At 40.5% G+C, this 19,423-nt stretch overlaps 1 protein-coding gene across 1 annotated transcript in view; it reads right to left on the minus strand.

Annotated features, from left to right (window-relative positions):
- Positions 1-10,892, minus strand: part of CALY (calcyon neuron specific vesicular protein) — a 116,775-nt gene extending 105,883 nt beyond the window's left edge. Inside the window, exon 1 of the mRNA XM_036735868.1 lies at positions 10,763-10,892. The gene's annotated coding sequence lies outside the window, so the exon portion shown is untranslated. The remainder of the gene's footprint in view (positions 1-10,762) is intronic.
- Between the last annotated feature and the right edge of the window lie 8,531 nt (positions 10,893-19,423).

The raw sequence follows: 19,423 nt of genomic DNA on the forward strand, positions 1-19,423 counted from the left end.
TAGTGAGTTAGAGGCAGTGGCTTATTCACCCATTAACCTTCCAACCTTCAGTTGCTTTATAGAAACACCCCTGTACACTCCCTTAAACCTTTCTGGAAGGTTAGGGCTTGCTGGGACTTCTGCAGACTTGATGGTAAAGTATGTCTCCTTCCTATCAGCAAACAGATGATGGACAATAGGTAAAGACTGGAGCTTACATTTTTAGACATGGCCAATGGGTTAATTTATTTTGCTTGGCTATGTTTTTTGTAAATAAGGGTTCTATTGGGTGAGTCATTGAAAAGTGATAGTGATATAAATAAAGAAAAAAGCCTCAAGAAAACTTTTTTTTAAAAACTTGGGGTCACAAACAAAAAATAAACTTACAGCTAAAGTGTAAGGAACTAGAGACACGGTAATGCTGCATAGGTAAAGCCTAAGGATTTGTACTTGGGTGGGTCTGTACTGAGAAAAATTCTGTTTTCTCTTCCTTCTAGCTCTAAGGTAAATGTTCTGCTTCTGGAAGAGTCAGATACTTCAGGAAATAAAACATTTGGAGTCAAGATTTCTGATAGCTAAGATTGTGACCTAGTTGTTTTAGACAAGAGAAGCATAAATAACCCACCAGCCACACCAGAGTGACAGAAATAATATGACAGGCCTGATGGAAAATCGAAAACAACAGCATTATTGTCAGGGTGTCTGTGTCCTGATCCTGCCGTCAAGGCCATCATCAAAGCTGGAAAATGATTTATCTTCTGTCTGTTTGATAGAATGGGGTTTTCGTGCTGGTCCAGATTCTGAAGTAGAATTACACCTTTCTTAGAATAAATAGACATACTTTATCTATCCCCATGGTACTGAAGGCTGTGGACAACCTAATTAGTCTTGTGTTTAATTTCCTGTAATTGAAAGACAACTCCTCTCTTTCTGCACTGGTCAGGGTGGGATCCAGTACTTAATTACTAGACAGTGAAAGGGATGGGGAGTTGTTTAGTAAAAGGGGATAGTCCTTGAGGTTTGGGAGAAGGGGAAAAGACTTAAGGCAAAGAACTTTCTCTCCTCTGAGAGATAGAAATTATAGAATGAGCCCTCATGCCTCCAGGAATGATGGTCCCAAGGAGACTGTCCATCCTGGCCATCATTGCCACTCTGTATTCATCACAGAAGGCAGCTAAATGACTCAGTGGACAGAGTGCATACACAGAGTCAGAAGACCTGAGTTTGAATCTTATCTCAGACATTTATTAGCTCTGCAACCTGGGAAAGTCACTTAACTTCTCTGTGCCTGTTTTCTCATCTATAAAATGGGTGTAATAACAGGCCCTACCTCACAGGGTTGTTGTAAGGATCAAGTGAGTAAACACATGTAAAGTGCTTTGCAAGCTTAACTTAAAAGCACAACCTAAATGACAATGATTATGCAGTGTCTTACTGAGATGGCTCTGATGTCCCACAGTGTATAGGCATGGCAAAGGTTTAAGACAGAATGGGCACTAGGAGTAGCCAAGGTAAGCAGCCCCTGATCTATAGCCCAGAGTGGGGCACAAGGAAGAAAACCTTTGAGAAGATTTTTAAAAGTCCACATATATATATTTTAGACCAGAAAACTCCACTGTCCATGACTTGGAAGTATTTCTTTTGTATTAAGTCAAGTCACATGTTCCAGTGCAATCTTAGCACCTGTAGAAAACCTTCTCTAAATCCTTTTAATTCTAGTGTCTTTACTCTGCTGATTAATTCCAATTTATCTGTTATATGGCTTGTTCATGCATAATTGTTTGCAAGTTGTCTCCTGCATTAAACTGTGAGCTCCTTGAGGCAGGGACTGTCTTTTTTTGTATCTCCAGAACTTAGCACAGTGCTTGGCACATGGTAGGCACTTAATAAATATTTATTGATTGAGTGGCAGTGAAGACTATATTTTCACCAGCCCTGTGCAGAAGGAAACACAGGGAGCTCATGTTTTGTAAGATGATAGGACAGTGGTGGAAGTAGTAGTAGTAGTTAGTAGCAGCTAGCATTTATATGATACATTAAGATTTGCAAAGCACTTTCCAAATATCTCATTCTGTCCTCATAACAACCCTGGGAGGTAGGTGCTATTATTATCTCATTTTACAGGTGAGGAAACTGAGACAAACAGAAGTTTAATGATTTACACAAGGTCTAGAAATAGAAAAGACCTAAGAAACCATTTAGTCCAACTTCTTTCTCTTATAGCTGAGGAAACAAAAGTCCAGAGAAGTGAATGATGCCCTGATCCCCATGGGTGGTGTCAGAAGTGGGATTTGAACTCAAGACCTCTTAATCTAGAACTAGTGCTCTTTGAGCAGGCATACACACATATATGCCTTGGTTTGGCTCTGGGCTGAGGGGGTGGTTTCTTTGCAGGGTCCATGTTAACTCTCTATTCTCTGAATTCCTATACTATCTCCATCTTGAAACATACACTCTAGCGCAGTTAGATTTTATGCCTCTTCTCTTCATTTCCAATGGTTTCATAAGTATCAGCCTTGTCTTCTCAACCTGAGGGGATGCTACTGGGGCAGAGCCAGTATCTTAGAAAGATTTTCTGTTGTAGTCACCCACAGTATCTAGAACACAGTATCTGGTATCATTGTGCTTTCATTGTTTATCTTTTCACCTTGGGCAAATCACTTGCTGTCTCTGGACACCTCTGCTCATGTGCCACCTTCCATGGGAAGCATTTCTGCTCCCCTTACTTATCAGTGCTTTCTCCTCCTTATGTGTGCTCGTATCTACTCATGTACTATCTCTCTAGTAGAATGGAAGCCCTTTGTATTCCCTGCATCCAGCACAGCAGGTGCTTAATAAAATTCCTGTTAGAGTGGATTGCATTAGACTGCATTGGATCAGAAATAGCAAAACAAGATTCCAACCCAAGTCTTCTGGTCCCCAAACCAAGCATCTTCCCTCAAGATCATGTGTATCATGCCATTATAGCCAAACATTAATACCTAACTGATAGTTGCATGTTCTAAATCACTTACTAGTGAATATTTGAAAAGGAATTTGTTTTATACATCAACCACTAAAGGCTAGGAAATAATATGTTTAATAATGAAACTCACCTTCTACAGGATGCCTAAGGATTAGGCTAGTGCCTTCTCTGCGTTGATTACCTCTCATTTATCATGTCTTTAGCTTGTTTGTACACAACTGTTTGCATGCTGTCTCCCTCATTAGACTGTGAGTTTCTGAAGAGCAGTGAGTGTGTTTTGCCTTTCTTTGTATCCCCAGGGCTTTAGCACAATGCCTGGCATACAGTAGGCACTTAATAAATGCTCACTGACTGACTGACATTTCACTCATTCAATGAGGACTGTATTCCCACTTTCTATCCCTTTCTTTATAGCACTGGGGAAAAGGGAGCAATTTGGGACACTATGGAAGCTGGAGTCTGGTTCCATGATTGGTGTCAGACTGATTTCACACCTCCAGGTAAAGACGTATGATTAGCTGATTCTGTTCAAGGTCATCAGGCAAGCCATTTATTTCAGAGTTAGCCAAGGAGGTCAGTCTGCTCGGAATAGCAAGAAAGGTAATGAGATCACTGGCTGGTACAGACCAATACAATTGAGGGTCTAGTAGTAATGGATGGTTGGTTGGTTGGTAGGTTGTTGTCCTTCATTCTTGAAGAGGACCAGAATGACATGACTCTGCTAGAATCAAATTACAGTATGTTTGACTGCTGATCAGACCAATACTTGTGCTCAGAATGCTCTGCCACAGGTCAGGCACAAATACTCCGTGTGAACATTTGGGGTGGATTCTCAAAATTTGCACATCTCATGTTTCTTTCAAGCTGCTTCAATTATGCTTCACTCAAAGAGCAAAGCACCTTCTCTGACAATGGCACGCCATGCTGGGCAGTCCTGTGCCAGTGTCTTCCTTGTCACACAGTCAATTCCAAAGTTCTTAATTGGTCCTTTTTGTAAGCAAAGGACAAACAACAACAAGGTACTTAAAAAAAACTGGACTTAGAATTTCTTCATTGCAGGGAGCTTCCAGTTAGGAAACTTCCTCTACCAACCAATCAGTCAATAAACATTTATTAAGTGTCAAATGCACCAAGGTAGGTTGGCACTTTTCTGTTACTTATTGTCTTAGAGAGAATTGCCTAGGAATATGAAAGAGGTTAAATGTCTTGCTCAGGGTCATTAAGAAAATGGGTATTAGACTCTGTATTTGAAGCCAGTTCTTTCTGACTCCAAAGCAAGCTCTCTCTCCACCGATTCCATTCTGACTCCATCCCATTGCACAGGCAGTAATGGTACAGGGAAGTTCTCTATCCTATTTGTCTTTTGACATTCGCACAGCCCATTGTCCAGAGCCCTGATAACTGCCTCATCTGTCCAAGGTGCCCTGTTTTAGCAAATTGAGTGCCTTTCTTTGATCTATACCCAGTGCCCAGGACCTTTCCTCTTCTCTTCCTATGCCCTCCAAACATACCTATTTTGTGACATATTCTTTAAGGACAATACAATGAATTAGAAAGAATACCAGACTTCAGCTGGGCAGAAGACCTATGTTCTAAGTCTCTCTTCTGCCATGAAATAGTTGTGTGATTTTAAGCAATCACAACTTATTTGGCCTCAGTTTTATAAAGTGCTGGGACTGGGCTAAGCAATCTCTAAAGTTCCCTCCAGCCGTAACATTCAATGAAAGCCAGGCAGTAAGGTATAGTGGAAAGATCACTGGTCATTGGGTCAGAAGACCTGAATTATAATCCTGGCTCTAGCATTTACTGACTTTGGGGCCCTAGGCCAGTCACAGAATCATAGAAGCTTAGTGTTGAAAGGGGCAGAAGAAACCACTGAGTTCAACTTAAACCTGAATAAAATCTTTATAACATCTTCAAGAATTGGTTATTCTGCTTTTGCTAGAAGATGCTCTCCAGGGTGTGGGGGAGGGTAGCTTATATTTCCCAAGACAAACCATTCCTCTCTTGGACACTAAAAACTTCTAGGAACTTCCCATTAGTTCAAGCTTAAATCTGTCCCTCTTTTAATTTTACCCACTGGTTCTAGTTCTATCTAATGGAACCAAGTAGAATTATTCTCATCCTTCTTCTGTAATTAGAGATAAGGGCCAAGATCAGGAGGATATTTTTAAAAATTATTTTATTTGTTTTGTTGAGAACAAGAGGCAGGGTCTAGGAGCAGCCTTTCCCAAGATGGAAGTAGAATAGAAATTAACACCTTGTTTTATGAGAAATAATACCCTCAAGAAAACTTGATCAGCAACTCCAGGGACCCCTAGTTCTGCTCTGTACTAGGTATCCCAAGGAAGGAGAAGATTCAATTATCTGGGGCAGCACTCACGTACGCTAATTCATGTCTTTGAGTATTGGCTTCTTTATCTATAAAATGGAGATCATCATTCTTGTTCTGCCAACCTCATGCGGTTGTGAATAAAAACCCTTTGTAAACTTTAAAGCATTGTAGAAATGTAAGTTATCTGAGGAAATACATTCACAGTCTCTGGATATAAAGGAACAAAGGGTAAGGAGGTGTTAGCTAGAGGGGTAGAAGCAGAGGAGAGGAAGAATTCATAGTGGCTCCTAAAGCAAGCATTGACAAATCCAGTTATAGATGCTGTATAAACTGAGTCCAGCCCTCTTTATCACTACTCATTTCCCTATTAGTGACAGGGATTATCAATCAATGGGAGGGGCTGTTTCTACATCATGGTAACATCTCTGCATAAAGTGACATCTCTGAATGAATCTGAGAGCCCCAGATTGTCCCACAGAGAAGAAACCCTCACAATACAATCAATGTATAGGTATTGGCTGAGGACTGATCAAATACCTAACATCCTGGGGATATCAAAAGGATGGGAGTAGGGATAAGGATATAGAAAAAACACATTGTTATTCTCAAGGATTGTATAAAATAACAAGATGTTAACACAAGAAACAACCAGAGATAATTTGAGCTATCATATAATAAGTACTATAGAAAGTTAGAAGAGGTATAATCAGGAACTATTTGAAGTTTCCTGACTCTATGAATGTAGACTCTACAACTTGTGCACACACACACACACACGGAAATAAAGCATCTCTTCAACTGGCAGTAGATGTTCTTTTCCATTAGACTTAAAGAGTATAGGAAGGAAGGAAGGAAGGAAGAAAGGAAAGAAAGAAAGAAAGCAAAAAAGAAAGAAAGAAAGAAAGAAAGAAAGAAAGAAAGAAAGAAAGAAAAAAAGAAAGAAAGAAAGAAAGGAAGGAAGGAAGGAAGGAGGGAAGGAAAGAATGAAAGAAAGAAAGAAAGAAAGGAAGGAGGAAGGAAGGAAGGAAGAAAGAAAGAGAGAAAGAAAGAAAAGGAAGGAAGGAAGGAAGAAAGAAAGAAAGAAAGAAAGAAAGAAAGAAAGAAAGAAAGAAAAAGAAAGAAAGAAAGGAAAGAAGGAAGAAAGAGGGAAGTATTTATTAAGCATCTTCTATGTGCCAGGTACTGTGCTAAATTCTATAAATATTATCTCATTTGATGCTCTCAACAACCCTGGGAGGTAGGTGCTATTATTAGCCCCATTTTACAGATGAAAAAACTGAGACAGAGATTAAGAGACTTGCCCAGGTTCACAGAACTAGCAAATGTCTGAGTTCATATTTGAACTCAGGCCTTCCTGACTCCTCCATTGGACAGTAAAGGCTCTCTTTCATAGGGCAGTGAAAGTGCTGTCCAATTAGGCAATAACATTTTCTTCACACTGAGAAGTAAAGTCTCTTCCTGTTAAGGAATAAAGGCTCTTTCCCTAACTGAGCAGCAAAGGCTGGCTCCAGATTGAGTCCTAAAAGCTCTCTTCCATAGTGTCCAGGCTTCTTGCTCATGTGGCCCAGAGCATTCTAGGTTTTGAAGGAGAAGGCTGGGTGAGAAGACCTCTGAGGTTAATTTCCTGCTCAAACGGTATGATCTTATGTTTGACCCTAATGGAAAAAAAATAGTCAAGTGTTACAGTGCAAAGGGCAATGAATTTGGAGTTTCAGGAGCACGTTCACATTCTGGCTCTGTCATGTACTACCTGCATGATTCTGGACACACAATTAACTTCTCTGGCCTCAGTTTCCTCATCTGTAACTGAATTAAATGAAGTCTAAGGCCCCTTCTAGCTCTGATCTATGAGCCTATGATTCTATGTGAGTTTCTTAAATCACTTTGCCTCTTAGATTTCAGTGACCTAATCTGAAATAATCTCCAACTTGAACGTACTAGATTACAGGACATTTCTTCAGGGTCTTATCAAAAGATAGAATGATAGCTAAAAGTCCAGTGAAGATACCTGCTATGTGTAGGTAATATCTGAGAGTTTGGAATAATGTAGGTCACTCTACCCTTAACACATGCGCGCGCGCACACACACACACACACATACGTATACATGTACCAACATGTATTTTCTGTTATACATACTTATCCACACAGCTTTGTAAACTTGGACTATTTAGGTATAATGAAAAGAATGATAGCCTTGGAGTTAGGATTCCTTGGTTCAAATCCTCTTCTGTCACTATCTGAATACCAACGGGCAAACCACTCCAACCCTCTGAGCTTCAGCTTCCTCAACTATAAAATTAAGATCAACAATATGTGCAATAATGACCCTAAATTCCTGCCTCAGTTTACCCATCTGTAAATCTCACAAGGTTTTTGTGAGGAAAGTGCTTGCCAGAGCATTAAGGTTGACAAACTGTATGGCTCTCTGTAAAGCTCTGTAAATTTCGTCCCAAGATCTCAGAACTTATTTCATTACTCAAGTCTCATAATTGCATTGTGTAACTGAGAGGATCTCTCTGTTTTACAAGATAGAAAACCAAAGACAAATAACTGAGAGCTGATCCAGCATTCTTGAAAGCAAACATAAGGTCTGACTTCTTGGGGAACAAAACCTGTCTCTGGGGCTTCTGAGACAGGCATATGCTTCAGAGAATATCATAGACATGTTTTCATCCAATTTTCAAAACCTTCTAATAAAGTGAGGATTTTTATAACAAGACAAATATATTTAAACCCCTTTTTTTCTTTCTATGGCAATTAGAGATATTTTTCCTAGTCCCTTTCCTCTTCATCAACCCATGAAAGGTCATTGTCTGAGATCCAGCAAAGCCTCTGAGTGGGCAGACCTCATCCTTGCTGGGTTTTAAGGAAGGAACTGGGACTGAGGATTTGAGGCAGTGAATTTGCATTGGAGATCAAGGATCATCAAAAGCCCATGGCTAGCCAAAGAGGGGATGATAATTCATGACACTGTTTATTTTTTATTAGTTATTGTGCTACTGCAGAGCATTGGATCAGAAATTAACTAGCTGTCCCTGGGATGGAAAATCTACTTTCTGTCCACTTGGAGCACACCCCAAGCAGCCCACGTTGGGAATGATGGCAACATGAGCATTGAGTAGTCTATCCTGGATTAGGCTGTATTTGGATGACTTCAGCTCTGTATAGGTATCTTTATTCATAGCCTCTCAACCTGGACTTGCAGTTTCCCCTCGTCTTGTAGAAAATGTCTGGAGAGGTCAGCTGTTTTAAACCTCAAGCTGTTCAAAGGCTAGTATCAGAGCTTTGCCATGAACTCCTCCCATTTTAGGGGGCTCTTTCTATCTCTGCTATTCTATTAGTGAGATGGAGGAAACTGAATTGGGATGGTTTGCAAAGCATGAAGAATGACTGGGAGTAGATACGAGATTTAAAGTGTCTGCCTACTCACTGATCTCAGTCTGAGGTTGCTCCCTCACTCCATCCCCATTGCTAAAAAATATATAGAATCTTAGCTTCCTCAGTCTAGAAAAAAGAGGATTTTTATTTTTAAAAATCCCTTGAACAGGTCTATTTAAATGATTCTATTTGGCGCATTTTAAAAAACTGACCCAGGCAGATAATATAGGTTGAAATTAAGACTCTCTAAAATGAGAGCACCTTGGGCTTGGACATATTCATCAGTAATGAAAAGTAATGGTAAAAACATAAGTTGGCTGTGATCAAATTTATGGGGAAGTAAGTCCAAGTAAGAGATGATTACACTGTGATCCCAAGGACAGAAGATATAATGGAGTCATGGGAGAAACAGATTGAGCATATCACTAAGCATTTTAGATCTGGCTTAATTAAAATTGTCCTCAGAAAAGTGCTTTTGTGTGTGTGTGTGTGTGTGTGTGTGTGTGTGTGTGTTGGCTTCTATTGCAAACAGGACAAAATAAACCTCTCTCTTTCCTTTAACACATCGACAAAATTAACAATAGGAAGAATCACTGACAAAAAAAACAAACATCTTTCATTAAAAAAAATCCACTGAGAGTTGAAAATTTAACTGGACAGAAATCACATTCCAGAAACACTGCTCTGTGCTTGACTGGATGAGTGCCTACAGAAGGGACTCTGATGGAGCTTGCCATCACCTTTATTTCCTCCTCTTTGATGGAAAAGAACAACCAAAGATTTAAGGGATTACTTCCTTCTGTTTGCCCAAAGAAGCCACTTTTCTTTTCAGAAACCTAAGCAAACTTTCAACATGAGCAGTGTCCAAGGTAGATGCCTATACAGAAACTCATTTCCTTCCTCCCTTTGCCCCCCTTCACCGCTGCTGCTCATCCTCAAGGCCTGGGGCTAGATTTTCATTTTGGGAGAACTTCCTCTCACATATATAACAATATATGAGGGTTAGTGGAACAAGCAATGGGGGAGGGGCAGAACATTAATAACTGAAAATACCTGAAATCTTTATAATCATTATATATCTTATTTTCTTTCAATCAATAAATAAAAGCAAGTTATTGCTCACAAATGCATTAACATTACAAGCCTAAGCCATTCCTGTATATCGCATGAATAATCAAATCACTCATCCATCCAGATGTGCTGAAAAAACAGTCAACACCTCATTCTACTTCTCATTGCCTTTATAGATTCTGAATCCCTAAATGAAGAGGTCAAGGAGTAAGAGAGTGTTCCAGTCTATGGTTACAACAGAAAAAATAAAATCTCTTATCCTTTGTATAGTATCAAGGAACCAAATGAATTTCCACCAACCAGAATAGCCATATACCTAACATTTCAGCAAATACTACTTTGGAGAAGCATGATTCAAAAACATTTTTCCAGCTTGGAATTTTCCCCACTCTTTGTCTCTGAGATCTGCATGGGTGGAGGCTCAGGCACACACACACACACACACACACACACACACACACACACACGCTCAAGTGAAGTTAGATACTTCTCTTCTTAAGTCGATATATCTAAAAGTTGCTATGAGAAAAGATAGCTGGACAGAAAGCACATTATCTTCCCCTGGGATTATTGGAAACTCTTTGCCCAAGCCTTTACCTCCTTGTTGGCTCACTAAGGAGAAGTGCTGTAGAATCTAAAAGAGCATTGCCTTTTCTTGACAATGCACTGGAGCCGTGACTGGCTGGTTAGACCCGACTTGCAAGGGTACAGTTTGATCCAAGTGGCAAAGAAGACCACACCAGAGAAACTCCAAAGCCCAAGCCCTCCCTAACCTTCCCTGTGTCCCTCACTAAGTCGCAATGGAGAGCAAAGAGGACACTGAATTTGCAGTGAAACCAGATGAGAACCCAAGATCTCAAAAGGCTAGGCTACAACAAGCCCCATCTTTGCATCCATTACTCAATTTTCTAAATAGAATAATGGAGAGGAGAATCTCATGCCTCACCCAACCAGCCAGCCCCCTCTACACATCTTCCACATTCACTCTCTATCCCACATTCCTGCGAAGGAGAAATGTGGAAATCACTTACACTCTCGCCAAGGCAGCTCTCGAAAAGATGCTGGCTGGAGATGCTGTGTCTATGTGAGGAGGAGCGGGCAGGCTGAGACTGGTTACCTAGGTGATGGCTCCCAGCGCTGCGTGAAGAATTAGAGAGCTTCACAGAAAGGGAGGGCCTGTCCCTTTAAATATCAGCTCCTCAGAGCCTCTGGCTGCTGGCCAGCTCCCCAATCCAATGCATGAGCATTTGCAGCCTTTACGAACAAGCATTTTTTAGTAGAATGGGCTTGTTTTATTTCCCCACCTGGTTCATCAATGAAGGAACTACCCCTCTTGCTAGACTGATGCTGCCTGTAGTTTGATCCCAGGTTCTAGCTTCAAAGGAGCTGAAAACACCCCTTACTGGGGCTTTTCTCCAACCCTCATTTCAGGCTAAGGATGAATTCTGAAGTCCCTGGGAAAATTTGAAAGAATTCTGCACCCATAGCAAAATGAAACAGCAACAAAAGTTAATTTGAGAGAAAGCTCCCTACTATCTACCATCTCAACCCCAGTCACAATCTGAGCCAAACCTCGATTGTGCTCCCAGGCTAAAACTGTTTTGGCACCTTGTTTCTATCTCTACGGTACTCTGTCTCTGTCTCCTAGTCTATGTCTGTTTATATTTCTCTGTCTTTCCATGTGTCACTGACTTCTTTTTTCTCCATCCACCCACAGTCTTTGGGGGTGACAAATGGCTTGGATTTCATCCAATTTTGCATCCAGCTTTATGAGATTCCAACGTCCTTGTGGTTCAGTGCCACTTATCCACAGAGAGCCTGTGGATTTCCATTTGGCTCCCAAATGGCGGCTGGCAGAAGAAACCTCAAGTGAAAGGTAAAGTGCCGCAACTCCCTCTGGGCTCCTTGGCTTGGTCTGAGGTTTGCCATAGTTGCCAGCCTAAAATTCTATGAGCTTCTCCTCTCCAAACCCAGGCTGACTCCTCACAGGGAATTCTTAGACATTAGGTTACCTGATAAGTTTTGAAAAGGGGGAAAGAGAACAGGCCACCTCACTACGGACAGTCAGTTCTCAAGTTCACTCACAGGATGGAGATCATGATGAATTTTAAGGCACATCTAAGCAGATGAATTGGAACCAAACTGAGAGCTTCCTTGAAGACAGGAACCGTGCCTAATTCATCTTCATATCACCCACAATATTTAATATAGACCTTCACATGTGGAAAGCTACCAATAAATATTTTATAAAGGAATGAATGAATGTGACTAAGCAAATTTCATAGAACTGACGTGATAGCAGTTTGGCTCGCATCCCTCTAGGGTCAGACCATGGTGTCTTTGTTGCCTGACCTTCCTTATCACTCTTGTTCTATAGTTACTCTCTTCCTCATAAGACCTTCTATGAGTGTGATTCAGATAAGGCCCCTCATCTGTCTTCAGAAAAATAGCTTCATCCTCAGCCCCAACTCCTTAGACATTCAGCATCTCAACATTTTCTCTGATCCCCATGAGTTCTACTCCCTGGGACTTGGCCTTTGTCCTCTTGAAGCCTTTCAGATAGCAGCCTGCTCCCCTCTTTCTTTCCCTCAGAGATTTGGTCCCTCATCTCTCTGAGTTCTACTCATAATACTTGTCTAGCCCAGGCCCCTTGCATCTGACTGTGCAGATGGCTTTCTGGGTTTCTCTCCTCTGGCAGCAACTACATTTCCATGACCCATTTGTGTTCATTTGGGTCATGAGCTGTTGTCTCTGCAGATTCTTCTCCTTGTCTAGGAAGGTGAAAGGAAAGAGTGAGGGGCAGCACAGTCGAACGGAAACAGCATTGGATTTGAAAGCAGAAGATGTGAGTTCAAATCCCAGCTCTGTTATTTACTACATTGGTGACTTGGGAGAAGTCTTTTAACCCTACTGGACCCCAATCTCCTTGTCTGTAAAATGAGAAGCTTGTACCAGATATCTTCTAAGGTCTCCCTTCAGCTCTAAATCTCCAATCCTCTCGTTCCCCTCCAGCTCTAAATCTGTCATTCCAAGATTTCTTCTTTACCCTCAGAACTTTAAACTTAAGCAAGAATTGTTACTTGTTCTGACAAATAGATTCCACTTCTGGGTCATCACTAATGAATTCCAAATCCCAGGACTCAAAATCCTGCTTGCCTGTATCTTTCTGAAGCATATCTCCCTGGACAGAAGGACCCTTGAGTCTGATACAACTGGGCCACTGCTTCTCACGCTGGGATATAGATGGTGGTGACTCCATTTTGCAGATGGAGAAGCTGAGTGATTGGCCAGAGATATGAAATATAGAAGTCACTCAGTGAGTCTGTGGGAGCAATTAAAGCAGAATCCTGGGAATTGTCTTATGAATATTTGTAGATACTACCATTATGTACAGACCATGTCTCTAAATGCAGTAGGAAAGAAGAAGGTAAGGGCCTTGAAGGGCTTAACAATCAAAAATGGGCAGACAGAACAAAAACAGCAACATAAGAATATATACAGAACTAGTCAGATACAAATGTTAGGGACTGTTAGGACAAATTGGCAAGGGAGAGTCAGCTTAGGAAGAATTAAGATTCAAGAAGCTGTCAATCTTCACCCCAGTTTGCTTATGCAAAGGAATCATGTCTGGGGATTTGCATGCTTTTCCCCAGGGACCATATCTCCTGGAAGGCACTGGGGGAAAGAATATGTGTCTTTAAAGTGATTTTATAGGAATCTACATAGGGGTTAGGGGATCATTGGGGGAACTTTGAAAGTGAAGGTCAGAGACTGAGAATGATGGAGAAGAGGAAAAGTCTTGGTCTTTTCCCCTGGAACCTGGAACAAACCACAAATGGCTCCTCCTAAACCAACAATGCTGAGTGAAGGCAGACCCTAATTGATGTGAACAGTGCTGGTTCCTATCCATTGAGCAAGTTCTATCCATTTAAGCCAATGAGTATGTAACACTGAGAGTCAACAGTCTAGGAGTTAGCTGTTTGATCTGGGGAGAAGACTTATACCTCTTAACTAATATTGACTGGTGTGAATGACTAAACTACTCCTCACTGCATCCAGTGTGAGCCAAGAGGTTCATATCAAGCAGCTGAATTTTCTGTTTTATTCACTCTTCCAGCAAGAGTGATGTTCCACTCTGTGGGGATCATTGGATTATGAGCTCCCTGAGGGCAAGGGTCCCTGACCTCTTTTTGTATTTTCATTGCATAACACAGTGCCTGGCACACAGTAGGCTCTTAATAAATGTTTATTAAGATACTAACTATAGGAATCCACCTTAGTGGTGCCTAAAGGGCTGGACCTAGAATCAGGAAGCCCTAAGTTCAAACCTGGTCTCAGATAATTTCTAGTTGTCTGACCCTGGGTGAGTCACTTAATTTTAATCTGCATGTTTCCTCATCTGTAAAATGGGAATAGTAGTGCCTAAATTTCAGAGTTGTAGTGAAAATAAACTGAAATGATTAAATGCTACCTGTCATCATCATTATGATCATCAAAGACCTATATCTATTGCTCATTTATTTAACTCAACTAAAGTACTTACTAAGGTAATGATTTTTGCTCAGTTTTGATTGACATAGAACCTAGGAATGAATATAAGAAGAGTAGCTAGTAAGATAAGGTATAAACTGTCAAATTAACATTGAGCATGCATTTATTAAGCTCCTGCTGTGTACTAGGCGTAGAGAACAAAGTTGCTAGGTCCTGACCTCAAGGAACTAAAGTTCTCCTGGAGAGAAACAAAATATACATAGATAATTAAATGCAAGATATATTGAAAGTAAATGCAAAGTAATTTCTGAGGAAATACTAACAAGTGGGTGTGTGAGGCAGGGAAAATAGAATAAATCAGGCTCCTAGATGAGGCGATATAGAAGAGCTGGGCATGATGCTGGATGGACTGACAACTAATCCCTGTCCAAGGTTCTGACTGCTCAAAGTCGTTGAGACTAATTGAGACTCTGAGACAAAGACTCATTGCTACTACACAATTACATGCCTTATAGAGTGAGGCCTCATTATGGGTTAGTTACTTTATCATGGATTAGAATATTTAAATACATGTATGAAAAGTCACTATATCTATTCTCCAGTCATGTAGTTTTCTTACAAGATCTCTCTTTTGTGTGTCCAAGAAAATGTACATGTCCACACAAGAGGGACTCTGATACAGTATATGTCTACATGTCACTCATCAGAGGGCAGTCTTATATGAGATGGTTTCAAGTCCTCTGACACATATTAACTGTGTGACCATGGGTAGATTACTTAAACTCTCAATGCCCCCAGCAATTCTCTAACTCTGTAAATGGCAGATGAGATGCTAATTTGTGTCATTGAAGAGAGGTTCCATACTAAACACTCCCCACAAAGTTAAATATAGGCCCAAACCAAAGGGCCTCCCTGAACACATGCGCGCGCGCGTGCGCATGCACACACACACACTGACAACTGCCCCAATCTCCACCTTTTCTTCTGAACCTTCCCTCTTTTTCATGGAATCAATTTCCCCCACAGCTTCAGCACATCCACCCCCTCACCCCTGGCTGTGGGATGTGAGTCATCCATGTTGTGGTCCATTTCCAGCTTGTACTGTTTAACATTGTGGTGTTTGAAAGTGATTGGCACACAGGGTGTTTATAACAGGCAGCAAGGGAGAATTAAAAGCAAGTTGCCAAGTCAAAAGGAGGATCAAATCACCAGTCCCTCTCTGGAGAAACAGTGCCCATTGATCATAGCTTCCTGAGCCCTCCAAGGCCCCCATTAATTGCAAATTATGTTGAACATCTCATCTGTTTTTTGAATGAAATGCAAAAATAGAAGCTTGTTGCCGGAGGATATCATGGAAGAAGGCAGGCAACTCCATTTTGAATCTCTACAGAAAATAAATGAAGTGAAATTTCCAATTGCCTGGACTTGGCCTGGGGCTGACTTCCTCTACCACTCTTCCCATAGAAGTCACCTTTCCTTGGAGGAATTGCTGCTGTCCAGCCTGCCAGGGTTATTTGAAACACACATCTGATTTTTGTCAAGCACTTATCAGTGACTTTAAAAAGTAATGCCTTTGGGAATTTGTTGGTGAATAAAAATTGGAGAAGCAACATAGTAAAGCAAAACAAATGGTCAAGGTAAGACTCAGGAGACCTGGACTCAAGCCCTAGTTTGGCTCTTTTCTTGCTTTGGGGCCTTGGACAATTTATTTAATCTCTTTGCTCCTTAGATTCTTTATCAATAAAATTAAGATGAAAATAATATATTGGGAAAATATTTTCTTATGAAAAACACTTTGTAGACCTCAGGATCATAGATCTAGAGCTGGAAAGGACCCCAGAGGTCATCTAGTTCACCTTGCTCCTTTTTACAGATAAGAAAAGTAAGGCCCAGAGACTTGAAATGATTTACCAAAGTCACACAGCTAGTTAGTGGCTGAGCCGGGGCCCAATTCTGCTTGACCCAGGAGGAACTTGGACCAATGAGCTGATTGAGTGGCAGATTTTGTCTCTAAAAAAGGAAAAAATTCTGTAGTGGTCCAAAAACAGAATAGATTGCCTCAAGCAGGTATACTAGGGGAAGCTTTTCAGGTATGTTCATAGGATCATAGTATTTAGAGGACCTTGCTCTACTGACCAATGTATAGATATCATAGGGATGATTCATGCTTCAGGTATAGAATCCATTTAATACAACTAGCATTTCTTAAATGTGTACTGCATGCCAGGGATTGTGGTAGGTGCAAGAAATATAAAAAATTATCATATTGATTAAGGAGATTATATTCTACTTAGGGGAGCATGCATTTAAATTAACATATAAAATTTTTTTAACCAGATTTGTGATTTCATCACTGTATGTCAGTGTGCTCCAAAATGGGAGACAGGGGCTCCTTGGTTAGATATTGTTTTTGTTTAGTTGTCTTTCAGTTGTGTTCAACTCTTCATGACCTGTTCTGGGGTTTTCTTGGCAAAGATAATGGAATGGTTTGCCGTTTTTTTCTCCAGGTCATTTTACCGATGAGGAATTGAGGCAAACAAGGTTAAATGATTTGCCCAGGGTCATACAGCTAGTAAGTGTCTGAGGCCAGATTTTAACACAAGAAGATGCTTCTTCCTGACTAAGTCAAGAGCTCTCTGCACTATGGTGCCCCCTAGATGCCCCTTGGTCAGGTACCATTTGCCAATTACAGAGCTTTTCTCCAACACAACTACTACTCTCAGTGTTCCCCAACACTCTCCATTCTGTCTCCTTCCATAGAAGCTCCCATCCTTTCCCCTTGTGGGGATGGAAGTGGGTCTGGCAAGGTAGTTTTAAGCTAACTGCTACCTGGTACTGACAGAAGCTGCTGTGCAGATGCCATTAAGAACCTCTCTGTTGACCCAGCACACAACCCCCTATTCCTCATATCAACTTGGAGGAAAAGCTCTGTGCTCAGTGACCAATGACTAAGAATCCCACTCCACCCTCTTTGAGTTTGTGTGGGACAATCTCACAGGATATGTAGGCATGGATGGCTTGTGATCTATAGCTCAAATCTTTACATTATCTCCCCTCCTGAAAAAAACCTCAACACTTCTTCCAAATGTTCCTTTCTGCTGAAGGAACTACCATTCTTGTGAATAGTCTTGGGCCTGGAATCAGGAAGACGAGTTCAAAGATGGCCTCAGATACTTGCTAGCTATGTGACCCTGAGCAACTCACGTACTCTCTGTTTGCCTCAGTTGTCTCATGTGTAAAATGAAGATAATAATAACAACTCTTTTGCAAGGTTGTTGTGAGGATCAAATGAGATAATATTTGTAAAAAGTGTTTACCACAGTGGTTGGCACATAGTAGTTGTTATATAAAAATGCTTAGTCCCTTCCCTCAAGTCAAATGTTATTTCCTCTTTATCTCATCTGTTTAAATTTCTATTTTGTGTATGTTTTACAATGTACTTAATTGTCAGCATGGGCATAATTAATTAATAAGTAAATATGCATATACGGGGCGGGGGCGGTACATGTCTAGAATTATTTAACTGATGCTTAATCAGAAAAGTTTGGAGGCCACTTGATTCAGGAAATCCCTGTAATGCATTTCTTTTACCAATGCAGACAGACACATTCTCTGCAACTTAATCTTAAAGAGTTAATGGGGGCATTGTGAGGTTAAGTATTGTGTCCAAGATCACACAGCTAGTATGTATAAGAGATGGGACTTCAACCCAGGTCTTCCTGACTCTGAGCCCAGTTCTCTATCGGCTACTCCATATTGGCTTCAATATAAAGTATATACAACATAAACATGAAGTAATTTAAAATGGGGAGGGGGGGAAGCAATAGGAGGGAGAGGAAGGAACTTCAGAACTCACCTCCAGCTCTACAGTGAATCTATCTGAAGAAGAGTACCAGACTTGGGTTCTGGAGACCAGGATTCAAATCCTTACTCCAATACTCTCTAACTCTGTAACCTTGGTAAAGTCCTTTAATCTCTCTGAACCTCAGTTTCTTCATCTGTAAGATGAAAAGAATCATATATGTCCTACCTACTTCACAAAGAATCAAATGAAGCAATCACTATAATGAGCTTTGTAATCATTAAATATTTTATAAACGTCAGCTATTTTGATTACATATTCACCTGCAAAGAGTAGTAGTGCTCAGAGGGGAATTATAATCCTATGATCCTAAAAGGAAATAGCATTTTGAGAGACAAAAAGAAATGGTTGTATCAGAGTCCATATTCATTTATTCTATGTATATTTATCAAGTCTCTACTCCATATAAGTCACTAACTCAGCTAGATGCTAGAAGAGACAAAGGTCATTAAAACATGGTCTCCACCCTCCAGGAAGTTACCATCCACCAGGGGGCATAAGACATACATCAATAAAAGCTATGCTGCATTATGGTATGTGAAAAATGCCATGTATCCAATAAAAGGCTGTATGTCCCCCCACCTTTTGGCAGAGACATGATGGATTAGAGAGGCACACCATAAGAAAGACATTTTCCTATATTGCCAAAGTTTTGCTTTGTTTGGCTATACTTGGTGTTTACAAAGGGGCTTCTCATCATGGGGGGCAGGGATAGGGTTAGTTGATAGTGATATTTTAAAAAATGAGCATTAATACATTTTAAAAATACATAGAAAAAGCGAAAAGAAGTTCAAAAGGAAACGCAAACAGGGCAAAGATATTGCTACCTTGCTAAATGTAATAAGCATTTAAAGCAATCAACCATAGAAGAGAAGTTCTAAGTTTCCTATACAATCTTTTTTAGTTCTTTGCATATTGAAATATTTATATTTAATAGCCATTGTCCAGAAAATAAATGGTCAAAGGGTATGAACAGGTAATTCTCAAATGAAGAAATACAAACTATCAGCAACCATAGGAAAAATGCCCCCAAATTACTAATAATTAGAGAAATGCAAACTCAAACAATCCTCAGCCATCAGACTGGCAAAGATGATGAAAAAAGGAAATGGATTATTGTTGAAGGAGCTGTAATAAATCAGACACACTAATGCACTGATGGTGAAGCTGTGAACTGGTCCAGCAATTTTGGAAGGCAAACTGAAACTATGCTCCCCAAAGTCAACAAGTCACGTATACCTTTGAACCTAGAGATACCATTACTAGGCCTATATCTACAGAGATCAAAGAAAGAGGAAAAGGACCCCTATGTACTCTCTCTCTCTGTATATATGTATAT

The sequence above is a fragment of the Trichosurus vulpecula genome, chromosome 8 (assembly GCF_011100635.1).
Source record: "Trichosurus vulpecula isolate mTriVul1 chromosome 8, mTriVul1.pri, whole genome shotgun sequence".
Lineage (NCBI taxonomy): Eukaryota > Metazoa > Chordata > Mammalia > Diprotodontia > Phalangeridae > Trichosurus > Trichosurus vulpecula.